This window comes from Lissotriton helveticus, chromosome 3_1, assembly GCF_964261635.1.
Source record: "Lissotriton helveticus chromosome 3_1, aLisHel1.1, whole genome shotgun sequence".
NCBI classification, from domain to species: domain Eukaryota; kingdom Metazoa; phylum Chordata; class Amphibia; order Caudata; family Salamandridae; genus Lissotriton; species Lissotriton helveticus.
Window position 1 is genome coordinate 1,856,501,879 of NC_136061.1, and position 13,274 is coordinate 1,856,515,152.

Genomic DNA, 13,274 nt, shown 5'->3' on the forward strand with positions numbered 1-13,274 from the left:
TGCCGTTGCTCTATCTTGCATACTCATCACATAGTCTCCTCCATCATTCACTTGTAACATTTCAGAGTCTTCTCTGATCTTAACTCCGAGTGACTTGGTCACATTATGCTCAATCACCCCACTTATCAGAAAAATCTCTCACTTTTACCACACAATCTCTTCACCTAATCAGTTCACCCACAGAGTAAGACCCGTGAATTTCTCTCCCTGACCGCATAATTGAGTTTCCATTGTGAGAATTGTCTTGTATGATTTTTTTATTTGTCTTATAAATATATTATTTTAAATTTGTATTAACACATTTTGTTTGATTACCTGGTATAGTCGCTAAACTTTGAATTCTATCTTGAGCCACTCTTCTGAAAATTCTGCCTTTAACTGCCAAGGATCTGATTCTGTCGCAGGGTTTCTGTTCTCACACAGAACTGTGCACAGAGGAGTGGAACCTCGGCAAATTAGGGTGTCCCAAAACTCACCTTAGCAACCAACTCACCCCTTACCGAGCTAGCTACAGTGTCTCATTGGACATATCAAACTCCCAATGTTTAGACAAACCAGAACATGAACTTACAGTACCTCAGGGTACGTGGGACTCATGAACACTCTTTCGTTATATTATCATTACAAACCAGAACATGGAGTAAAGAAGACACATGTGCATTTGAAATGTTTATTTACTAATGCCGTCTTCTCAGGCGCAGTATCTTAGATAATACAAGTATACTTATTATCAGTAGCAGAATTATCAGCATAGTTACTAAGACATAAAAAGCGAATGGTGACAGCATGTTAACATACTGTAATGAATAAGAGTTAACAACACTTATATCTCACCCTCCCTAACACATATAATATATTATTAGCTAAGAAGGTCTCTTTGGGTTGTTTCAGGGCGGGCCCATACCTTAGTGTCCTAGCATGAAGGAATCACATCAGCATACACCCGCTCTCTCTGCATGTGCACCGCATCAAGTGTGTTCTATGTGCCTCGTGCAAAGCAATATCAATCCCGCCTGAAACCAGAGTTGGCAAAGGCTGCACTTGTGTTATGACTATGAAGGCGTGGAGATCAGACCTCATAACAATTCCATATCGTGTTGTTCCTGAAACTTCAGCACTCTTCGTGCAGACATAGTTTATTAAGCAAAGCTGTTATCAGAGCAATAACATATTATTCTCACATACACCACGGCAAACTACTAGGTTGAAAGCTAAGTCAACAATTAAGTGTCGTGTGCAGAAGTTGCAAGAAAGAAAAATGGCGTTTAAACCTCAAATGTACCTATGCTAACTTAACACGATATAAGGATATACAGGAGCTATATGACACCCCCCCATGATCCGAGAACGGACTAAATATGATAACAGAAGTGCCATCTCATGAGAGCAGAACTCAACAGTAAACGAGCATGAATTGAAACTAAAGATCAAAAAAGGTAATGCTAAAAAATAGCCCAAAAATATAATGTGGCTCAAGCCAATAGGCAAGAAAAATTAAAAACTCATGACAAATAAGTCAACGAAATGCTATAAATCAGCAAGTCAATTCGAAGCAGTGTCTATGACAAAACTGTATATGAAAAATAAGCAGCAACAGCCTCCAATATGAAGTCACTGTCCGCATCCAAAAACAGTTCAGCCATCCAATTTAAAAGATGAAAGGAACATACGTGTTCCTCCAGCACCGGATCCTCTATAACCATCAGAGGACAGCTCGGTGGGTTTTCAAGAAAACTCAGTTCCAAGAATTTCCGTGCTGCCGACAACACATCCCAGGGACCAATTAGTCCATGCGCCACTGCTAAGGCCATAATCCTCTCGTCAGAACAAACCAACTCGTGAGCAATGATAGGACTCATCAGTTGATTAAAATCGACGTCAGGAGAAACCGGTCCGCAGAGACACAAATCAATGGCCCACTGGAAATCACAGGTCAGGCAGTGGAATACAGGCTGGACACAGGTGAAGTAGGAGAATCGAAAAGATAATCCATATGCCGTGCTCAATGTCGCCAACGGCAGTGTGCCATAATATTCAAGCATGCGGTTGCGAAACCGCGTCAGTAGCTGTTGCGCGGGGTCTTGCACAGGATGGACATCCATATTTGAAGAGACAAAAAACCACTAGCGCGCCAGCTGCTAATGCAAGTAAAAACGGGAACCCTCCAAACAAGGATGAAAAAATAGAATGGAAGAAAGCAGGGATGACTCCAAAAATCTTTTCAAAGGAAGTCACGAGACCACTGCTAACAACTTTAAAAAAATGTGCAAGGCCTTTTGTGGAGGATGCGTTAAAGATAGTTCGAACCATCGCTCCGAAATGCAAAGGCAAATCAGTATTTAAAAGAGCCTGAACCTCTGTACGGGTGTTTGCAATGTGAAGCACGAAAGTTTCACGGGCCGAGCTCAAGGCCACCTCTTTCTGGGACAAAAGAGCCCTTATTCTTGCCATGACGCTGAATTCTGCTCCCAAGGTCGGTATCTGTGGCCAGATGGAAGACTCCTTATGTTCACGTGTGGGAGGATAAAGCACATTTCTGCAGCAAAAAACCCGCTCACTTACTGTTACTATGAAAGGAATGCCTTTAATTAACCTACAACAGTCCTCATTATTGAGCATTAAATAACTACCATTCTCTAATAATTTAAACGTGGGGATGATAGCAGGAACTGGCGTGCCCTGTAAAACGCAAGCCATATTGGGTCGGTCCTTGTTGCATGAACCGTGTAACTGTATGTGTCTACACATTAAAGAATGATCTGGCGTCTCGGTGCACTCCTCCCCTGTCAGATAAACTTCCTGGTCATCCTTAAAACATCTGTATGTGTATGGGAGTGACCAGACCTCATGTAGGAAACCGCTACCTAAAGGTTCATAACGACCTATGGGTACATATTTCATACAATTTGAAAATTTATATAAAGCAAAAGGCAGCGTTATTAAACCGTGGATAAGCCACGTTGCAGCAGTGGCTTCAGCCACGGAAAAAGGTAAAGATTCTAACCTTTCAATATGTAACATAGAAAAGGAAGCATCACGCATTGAAAGTAAGCGTTGTTTGTCAGTCAAATTAAACGGTGCAAACAAAGAAGAAACGTTCATGTACCCCCAGGGAACTTTACCCATTTTTAGTGTTTGAAGGGTCCATGCAAACTGCATGATTGATCGTAATTGATTTTGACCATGGTACAATACTGACACTTCATCATGTACAATGTCGACGACCGACGACACAATATTATCCAATGTGTAAATTCTAGAGGAAAGCACATTAATGCTATTGTCGACAACTGCAAGCACTTTCTCAAGATTTGCTTGATCAATAGCCCTAAGGCGTGTAGCAGCCTCAATCTGTGATAGCTTCCAAATTTCATTGTAAACCCCATATAACCACCTTTTCGACCTGCCACTAGCCGGGCCTTTAATGAAATCATTCAAGTCCACGTCTGCATTTAGTTTAGAAAGGTGATTCTTAACCGCAGGTAAAGTTGAATGTTTCAGCCAGTTTTGACACAATTTGCCTACAGAATACGATGTGACAGTATGATCTAAGTCAAAACGGGGATCAGAGCTAACAGTTTTAAAACCGTCAGTTAAATTCAAAAATCTATGTTGGCAAGAATCAGCACTACGGTGCCAAAGCAGCCAACCCTTAGGATTCACACTGGAAATGTTAAAGGAGGAATTTAGAAGTAGAGTCTGTAATTCTCTAATGGATAACTGAGTAAAATTACTCCAACCATCATATTCCTCTAACTCCGGGAAAGAAGGAGCGTTTAATTTTTTACAAGTAGCCAATCCAAAGCACGTGGTCTGGGAAATTGTTTCATTCAGAAACAGCATATGATTCGGGATGAGACATGCACGGTGCAAAGCCTCAGTGCCTTGTACCTGCCAGGCCTTTGAACCCCAAACTGATTTAAGGTCTATCGTATCCTTCCATAACTCATAGCCTCCAGTAACTAATTGATCAAGGAAGGACTTGGAATACAACAATTTAGTATCGGTAAGTCTAACCTTGGACATTGGCATTTTTCGAAACTTAAAATAAAAGGACTCGGGATTGGACTGATTAAAGTCAGTGAAGTAAGTATACTTTGTCAGAAATGTTTCAGAACTCCCCTGATGAGGCGCTGGGCAATGTTCCCACTGAGTAAAGTTAACAGCATCCCTTCTGGATGATGTTTTGTGTAAGAAGTGATTGCCATAATGTTGGTAACAGAATAATTCACCATAATTAGCCGATTCTAAATATAAATCCTCAGCATCAAATGCAGCATAGTATTGCAAATCAGAAAATAAACTTTCTACAGCTTTGACATCCCAGTCATCAGAACGAATGTTTTGTTTCACCACATCCCCCATATTCACTCTAAGTACATTAGGGACATTAACGACTTCCGTTGGGCCATGAATCTGAAACCGAACTGCATCCCACACGATTCCATCAAGGACAGGCCATGCTGTGATGTTAACCAAAGTCAAGTCTCTTTTTAATCTGTGTGTAGAATGTGAAGAGGAAAGTGGGGCCAAAGTTCCATTTAAATGAGTAATGCAAGTTCTCTCCTCGACATAGTGTCCATTCATAATTCGAAAAAAATAAAACACGAAACCAATTGACATAAAAAGGTAAACTGAAAAAAGGACCAGCCAAATGTAAGTCCAAGGGGGTATCAAAAAATGTTTTTTACACAGGCTAGCATAAACTGCAATTCGAGAGTGTTTCTTCGAGGCAAGGGAAGCAGAGTCAAACGAAAATCTGGATTCCGTGGCTAAACGAGCTTGCAGGTCAGGCATGGACAAATCAGTGGGGTAGGTATAGTCTATCTCATCAATGTTAGTTCCGGGTAAATTATTTAATAACGGACTGGAAACAGCAGGTAATTCGATGGCCACTTCAGGTTCAATATTAGAAGCAGTGGGCATAACTGAATTCCTCACAATGGAAGGACAGGAAACAGCCGGTGTCATGCTAAGAAGAATCGGCCACTCTGTGTATCTTGACATTGTCAATTGAAATAAACCTGTTTTCCTTACGTCCAGGAAGTGGTGGTAAAATGACAGTTCTTGTGCCTTTCACTCCAAGGACTGGAACCGGAGCTCGATAGGAAGGACCAAATTCTTTCTTGTTATCGATCTTCTCTCGAACCAGTTCGCCAACTTGGGGTAACCAGCCAGCTACCGGGATCTGCAACGCATCATCCGACGTGGAGGGCAAATGTTCCTTTGCAAGACTGTCTCCGGTCTTTTGTAGATTCTGTAAAACATTGCAATGTTCATCTGCGTCAAAGCAAGTGGCGCGAACCACATAGTCTAGACCGTCAAGGTCAGGGACGTACATCTTGATGCCAAAGAGCATTTCGTATGGGGTCCGCCCACCCAGAGACCTTCTAGGGAGATTATTAAGAGCACGCTGCACGCCATAGAGGTGAGCCAGCCAGTTTCTGCCAGTGCCTATAACTCGGGCTGTCAAAGATTGCTTTAAATCACGGTTCATTCGCTCAACTACACTGTTACCCTCAGGTCTGTAGGGAGACGAAAACTTGACTTGGACCCCCAACGAAGTCATGGCATCCTTATACGCCTTAGAGGCGAAAGCCGGACCCTGATCCGAATGGAAGGTACCACAGGCAAAAATCCCTATAAAGATACGCAAATCTCTAATGACAGTCCGTGAATCAGCGCTGCTATGTGGCCATACCCACACAAAGCGTGTGCATGAGTCAACTGCTACTAAGATGTACTTATACGCAGTATCAGATGAAAAAGGACCGCAGTGATCCAAATAAACACAACCTAGTGGTTTATTAGAAATGTACAACTGAGTCTGTGGCGGACGCGTAGCAGTTGAAGGTTTAATCTGCTGGCATATGTCACAAAGAAGGACATAATCACGCGTCTGTTTGTACAGTCCCCGCCACCAGAAACGTTGTTGTAATTGAGTTACAGTGGCCGAGACGCCCGCATGCGCAGACGCCACACCCTCATGTGCCGCTGTAATCAAGTCTGCTCTGCGATCCGAGTTGGGAATCAGCCGTTCCCCAACGTCAGGAATTGTCACAAAAGGAACCTTTTCGGGACTTTAATGGTATTTGTACTTCGAAGGGAATCCCGCAGGATGCTTACTTCCCTTCTCAGAGGCAGCAACTGCTGCCAAGATGTCGCTATCAATCTTGGTTTGTGACCTAGTAACCGCTGCAACTAAGTATGTAGATACTGCTAATTTCGCTGCTTCATCAGCAAGCGAGTTGCCAACAGCGTGAACTCCTACGCGCTGATGACCGAGAGTATGAATCACATAAACGAGAGGCAACAAAGCCTTAAGCTCTGCCACTCGAACCCAGATCATTTTATGTTTTATTGTGCTACCTTTGGAATCATGAAATTCATTTTGAATCCAAAAGAACAAGTTCTCATTGTAAGACTGGACACAGTAGAAAGAATCACTTACAATCAGAGTAGTAACACTTGGATCTGCGTACTCCAACGCTAGTAAAAGAGCACAAAGCTCAGCTAATTGTGCAGTGCAATCGCCCAGGGGCAAGGTGTGCACTTCCCTGGAAATGAACTCATCGTTCAACATAGCACCTACCACAATAGCGCATGCGGAAACGTAGGCATGTTTAGAGCCATGCGCAACCTGCGCTGACCCATCAGTGTAAATGATGCAATGGAAGTCCTCCAAAGGTCGCATAGCCAGAGGAGCAGGATGAACGAACTCATACTGCAAGTACTCTTGCGACCGTAAGGAAGCGTCAAAAATGAACGTGACATCCGTGGATGTCAATGACGCAGCCCACTGAATCCACCGAGGGTGCAAAGCTTTTGAATTCGGTACACTGGCTTTCGTGACTGCCTCCAAATGAGGACAGGGTGTTACCACTAACATGCGCTTCCCCTGTGACAGAGCTCGTTCTTTAAGAATCGCCATCTGTACAGCAGTTAAAACTTTCTCCACAGTGGGAAACCGCAATTCAGCCGAAGTGTACAAGTGTGACTTGTAAGCAATAGGCACTGTGTCTCCCTCATTAAAAGTCAGGTACGTGAAACCCACCGCCCCTGGGATTATTCTTATCACCAGGTTGGTGTGGTTATCACGAGTCAGTAAGTATTCAGAAGCGAGCAGATCAGCCTGCAAGGATTGCAAAATGGCTGAATGCTCAGGCAGCCAGCATGATTTTGAGAAAGTAGGTTGTATTAACGCATACAACGGCTTGACACGCTGGGCATATTCCGGAATGTATGTCCTTCCGAAATTCAAAAAGCCCAGTAAAGATTGTTAATTTTTCAGTGTTGTAGGAGCGCGCAATTGTGCGCACTTCTCTAAGAAGTGAGGAGCCAAACCTCTACCTTCATTGTTGAGCTCATAGCCCAAAAACAACACTGTGTGTTCAGCAATGTGCGATTTTGCAAAGTTAAATTTGTAACCCATGTCAGCGAAGTTGCAAATAACAGAATTTACACGACACAGATGCTCCCAAATATCGTCGTCTGTGAGATATATGTCATCCACATACGAAAAAGCATCAGGGTCGAGTGCCTCCAGAATAGAGACAATGCGAGCGGTAAATATACCAGGACAATTCTTATAGCCCATTGGAAGACGCCGGAATTGCTTTTGGACTCCAGCGCTCGTAAAACTGGTCCATTGGGAGCTAAAGCTGTCCAATCTGTGGGCATAAAAACCATTGGATATGTCAAGCGTTGTCTTGAAACGCTTACGCACGAGACTATCCACTAGGGCAGAGCCGTGGGTATTCTGTACCGCACAGTTACGGCAATGCGAGTTTAAATGCCGGTAATCCAAAACCAAACGATATGATCCGTCAGGTTTGTTCACAGTAAAAAGGGGATTATTCATCGGTGACACACACGTTTCAATAACTCCCTGATATTCCAATTGTTCAAGGATTTCCGCGACGGAAGATTTAGCTTCACGCCGAATGGGATATTGAGGTTGAGGCTGCGGCTGAGACCGCAACGGAATTTCGTGGCAAGGCGACAATCTATCCCAACCACATTGGTTACGGTACAGAGCCGGCGCAAGAGCCCGAGCCCACTCGTCTGCAAAATGCTGCGCATGCTCTTTCGAGACAGTTTTCGCGAAACTGGGTAGGATCACCTCCTCCCCTCGCGGCGCCGCGAGCACAAAAGGTGGGGGCCAGTCAGCCTCCGAAAGTAAAATATCATATGTAGAAGACAGATTCTCCCAAAAGACACCTTTAACGGTACGCTGTATGTCACCTTCAATTAACAGGACAATTTCATATAGTCTTTCAGGGGGAGCAAGTCTCGTATCCGCTGTTTCTATCACAACGTAGACATCAGTCGCTGTCACCCTCAGTAGTGGACGCAGCGCCTCTCTGACTATGGTTATCTCCGCCGCGCTGTCCAGCAAGGTCAGAGCCCACGTCAGATTCCGAAGCCGCGTTCTCACTATCTGTGGCATATCGATGCGCTGTTAAGGCTGCGACTTTCTTTTTCGCAAACTGCGGTCTTTTAGGCGTAGAATCCTCCTGCTTCACTGCGCCGTCAGCTTGGCGGGACTGACCACGTCCCTGTTGGCCACCACGTCCACGTCCACCCCCTCCTCCACCGGTCTTTGGGGCCGATGTTTCCTGTAAGGAACGAGGAGAGCGTTGATCAGAACCCTGAAAACGATCAGGTGATTTAATCATCGCGCGATCGCGCAAATCATATACTTTCTCTGTCGGCGCAGGAGCTTGAAGCGCAGGAAAAGAATCCTGAGTCTGCTTATATTGCTTCCCCTGTGTCTGTTTTTTAGGCCAATTCTGTTTTTTGGACTTGGGCGGGACATCTGCAACTGCAGATTGTCCCTGAGGTTGGTTTTTCTCCTTTACTGCAAAATATTTCAGACCTCTACTTGTGCGGCCAATTGTCTTATAAGCGGCCACTACAATTTTTGCCAACTGACGGGGTTTGTCGGCATCGGGCAGAGCAGCCAAAGCATTCGACACCTGAAAGTTAACTGCATCTCCTTTAACATTGGAGAGAATGAGATCACATACAATCTCAAAAGAACCACACAGGCGCATACCCAATTCAACCGCTGCCTCCGGACCGTGATCATTCTGAACACATCTAATGATGTCAGGCAGGGCAGTCATAGACGGGGTGCCGAAGCACCTTGTATAAACTGCCGCAAAAGTTTTTCCCCAGCTTTCACAGTCAACAAGTTCAGGAGTTAAATCCTTCGGTAAAGTAATCGTCAACATTCTATGCTTATCAGCAGGAGTAGAATTCGGAAAAACCGCCTCCAGTTGATCAAACTTCTCAGCAAGCCAGAATGGGAAGTCATCGTTGTCAACTGGACGAGCACCAAAAACCGAATTAACCATCACTGGATTGAGACGCATTCCGCCTCGATCCATGGGAACGGCCGCACCCCCCTGGGGACCACCAGGGAGGTGGCGACCGATGTATTGCACTAATGCACGAATCACGGAAATGGAAACAACATGCAGCCTACGAATTTCCTGCAGGGTACAAGCGCCGTGATTCGGGTGCGGGGTAAAGCCACCCAACGCAGGCCAATTTGTGCCAGGAATTGAGAGTGGACCTAACCTCGCAGCGGACAAAGAGTGGGGGAGGGCGCCATCAAACCAAACTCGATGCTGCCAATGATCAATAGGTATTTCCAATGCCCTGTACGGTGTATACTCAGCCGGGACAGCCGAGGCAGTGTAGGAGTGGAACAAACAAGAATTAGCGTCCACAGCCGGAAACGTAACCCAAGAGTAAAACAACTCGTAAGGGAACGCTGGATCTGCACATACCACGAAAATCACAGCCATCCCATCCACCGGGACCTGGTACGTCTGAAGATGGTTGCGTACCGCTACGCGACTATGCTGCGCAATGGCCACCGCCGCCATGACAACACTGGAAACAAGAAAACACAAAGAATACTTTGTAGCACAACTGGGTAGCAATTCAAAGAAACCGTTTAAGAAAGAATCAAGCTTGAATAATACCTATCGCAAAAAAATAGGTAGGTTTCACCGACACCCCGCTTTCCGGAAACGGAGGTGAAGGGGTTAAGGTATGAACGATAAACTACTCGAGTGTCATGATATAAGACCACCGAAACCGTTGGGCGCCATGTCGCAGGGTTTCTGTTCTCACACAGAACTGTGCACAGAGGAGTGGAACCTCGGCAAATTAGGGTGTCCCAAAACTCACCTTAGCAACCAACTCACCCCTTACCGAGCTAGCTACAGTGTCTCATTGGACATATCAAACTCCCAATGTTTAGACAAACCAGAACATGAACTTACAGTACCTCAGGCTACGTGGGACTCATGAACACTCTTTCGTTATATTATCATTACAAACCAGAACATGGAGTAAAGAAGACACATGTGCATTTGAAATGTTTATTTACTAATGCCGTCTTCTCAGGCGCAGTATCTTAGATAATACAAGTATACTTATTATCAGTAGCAGAATTATCAGCATAGTTACTAAGACATAAAAAGCGAATGGTGACAGCATGTTAACATACTGTAATGAATAAGAGTTAACAACACTTATATCTCACCCTCCCTAACACATATATTATATTATTAGCTAAGAAGGTCTCTTTGGGTTGTTTCAGGGCGGGCCCATACCTTAGTGTCCTAGCATGAAGGAATCACATCAGCATACACCCGCTCTCTCTGCATGTGCACCGCATCAAGTGTGTTCTATGTGCCTCGTGCAAAGCAATATCAATCCCGCCTGAAACCAGAGTTGGCAAAGGCTGCACTTGTGTTATGACTATGAAGGCGTGGAGATCAGACCTCATAACAATTCCATATCGTGTTGTTCCTGAAACTTCAGCACTCTTCGTGCAGACATAGTTTATTAAGCAAAGCTGTTATCAGAGCAATAACATATTATTCTCACATACATCACGGCAAACTACTAGGTTGAAAGCTAAGTCAACAATTAAGTGTCGTGTGCAGAAGTTGCAAGAAAGAAAAATGGCGTTTAAACCTCAAATGTACCTATGCTAACTTAACACGATATAAGGATATACAGGAGCTATATGACAATTCTTTTGTACAACACGATGAAACGATTATAATTATATTGTTGTCTATTTATTTCCTCCAGACTTTGTAATTTATTTGGTGTGTTTGCTACATGTATCAAAAAAATTCAATTTCAATCACCAATCATAGTAGCCGATCCCGCATTTTCTCACAAGATTAGAGTAATTGCAATACAAGTACCACTTATATAGTCCAACATGGGCAAGTGAAAGATTCGTATTACAAACGGAGAATCGAAGACTGCCAAAAGTCTCATCATCATTGACAAGTACATCCATATCAATCTCAACTATCAAATCCCATCCTCCTTTCACTGTTGAGCCCTGACTCCCCAGAGGCTCCAAGCTGTGTATGGACCACACATCCTCTCAATCCAGGTTGAGGTCATTGGCACTCTTTGTTAGAGCTGGCATTCTAAGGACTCTTGGCTTTCCCTTTTAGGATTTCACATGCCTATGGAATGGAGCTGTCGGTGAATGCTGAGACTGCGAATTACCATGGCTCCGTAGTTTTAATTACAGGTCGCGCCTCTTTCTTCCATGACTCTACACCACCTGTCTTTCTATCTCAATCTTGCAGGTTCTTTTCCAACCCTGATTTCTGACTTTGTTACTGTTTCCTTATCTTTCCATTACATCTTTCTACCTTTTCTGCTTTCTCCATGCGTGCTCTGGGTCACATTCTGATGATGAAGCAGACGTCTCAATCTCTAAAAATGAGCCCCGGTGTCCACCATTTCAAAACACTGGGGCAAATAGGCATGTATATATACATACATCTACGTACACTTTGAAAAAAAGCCTTGTGGAAGCCGAAACGAGTCAGTGTTTAAGTTCACTGAAAATAAAGCAGCTGAATATACCGGTTACCTGGCGTGCCCGCTTTCTTTGGCTTGCCGATTGCGACTGCAAACATATATATATATACATATATATATATGCATATATACAAACAGTGGTTCATTTGTGTGATGATCCTATCATTTTACAATGCAACCGATTCCACACTGCAAATTACCCATTAAGATGGTGTTGCAAAATGACATAGCTAATTATTGATAAGAAGACAACCCAATATTATGAACTCATGGGCCTGGCCACCAACAAAAAATGTTGGCCTCCAAGGGACTGCAGATTTTGCTTCTTTGTGTTCACATTACGAAACAGGAAACATTTTCTTTAAAGCAGGCTCTGTTCCTGAAAAAAACAGATGCTACTTAAAACAAGCATTTGCAATGCGATAGGTCTTGCATTATTTTAGAGTTGGAGCTATTGCTGTTATAAATGACAATGCGTTTACCTAGTGTAGTGGATGAAAGAACAGAGACAGAGCTGCAGCACTGCCTAGAGGACTTAGATTGAGGAATCACCACTCGGACCAGAGAAGTAGCTGCAGCACTGTCTAGAGGACTTAGAATGAGGAATTACTGATGACACCAGAGAAGCAGCTAGCAGCACTGTCTATAGGCCTTACAATGAGGAATTACCACTCGGACCAGAGAAGCAGGTAGCAGCACTGTGTAGAGGGTTTAGAATGAGAAATTACCAATAGCAGCAGAGAAGAATCTAGCAGCACTGTCTAGAGGACTTAGAATGAGGAATTACCAAGGAGACCGGAAAAGCAGCTAGCACCAAGGGTGTTCAGGGGAGAACAAAAGCAACAGAAACCAAACAATCAGATGGCGATACAAAAACATTGCTGCGTATAACTCAAACGTTTCTTGCAGTTGTGTTATCCTCTGAATCACACTATTGTATTTCATTCCAGACATGGTCTGTTTGACACTGCCTGGAATGTGGTAGCTGGAGAGATCACAAATTGTTATGTGATTTGTGCATAACATGTGTATATGAACTGTGCTGATGTAAAATGGCCATGCAGCTGTAAACTGGAATGACATTTTCGCAAACACAAGCATGAAAGCGATAAAAATTATAATTTTGAGCTGGATGCACAACCAACAAAATGATTAACATTTCAACCATGTCTGTATCATTTGAGGTTCCATCTAATATATATTGTCTGATTTTAGATCCTAGCTGTCCAGTTAGCACAGGATTCTCATGTCACAAGGCGCTTCTGGTTTACAAGGTGCTCACAGTTCTATCGGAGGTGCTCTCTTTCCTGGCGGGAGTTTCTACAAGTTAAACAAGAATTAAGTTACCGACGGGATAAACAAACGAAAGAGCAATACATCGATCCTGAAAGAAGGACACG